This window comes from Penaeus monodon, chromosome 29 (genome assembly GCF_015228065.2).
Source record: "Penaeus monodon isolate SGIC_2016 chromosome 29, NSTDA_Pmon_1, whole genome shotgun sequence".
Taxonomy (NCBI): domain Eukaryota; kingdom Metazoa; phylum Arthropoda; class Malacostraca; order Decapoda; family Penaeidae; genus Penaeus; species Penaeus monodon.
Genome location: NC_051414.1, coordinates 38,241,895 through 38,242,272, shown reverse-complemented (window position 1 = coordinate 38,242,272; position 378 = coordinate 38,241,895). Strand labels below are relative to the sequence as shown.

Below are 378 nucleotides of genomic sequence, written 5' to 3'. Positions count from 1 at the left end.
TGGGCTTATAACCAGACACAAGTAGGATTCCGTCTTTTAATCGAAAGAAAGAGAAAGTACAGTCATTTCACGTCAGCAAAGGCGAGCTTACGACCTCATGTCCTGTGGCAGTCGTCTTAGAGAGATGATGATACGACGCGAAAAAGTTGTGAGTCGTTTCGGGATTTTTGACGATTCTAAAGAGGGTTTCTGTTTTTTTTTTATGAAAAGGGAGAAACTTTCGGTGATTTGAAAGTTATGTGTTGGTTGTAAGTTGTTGTAAGAACATGATGGTTTTATTGTCTGGGGTTTATTGTGGGTTTGTAAGTATGTATAGCATAGTGTATTCGTCTTTGTCTCATGGAGGGCAGAGGGCAGAGTTCGTTTATTTAATGATAC

The 378-nt window shown here is 39.4% G+C and overlaps 1 protein-coding gene across 1 annotated transcript in view; it reads left to right on the top strand.

Annotated features, from left to right (window-relative positions):
* Positions 1-378, top strand: part of LOC119592245 (titin-like) — a gene marked incomplete at its 3' end in the record, with an annotated part of 22,727 nt that overhangs the window by 19,090 nt on the left and 3,259 nt on the right.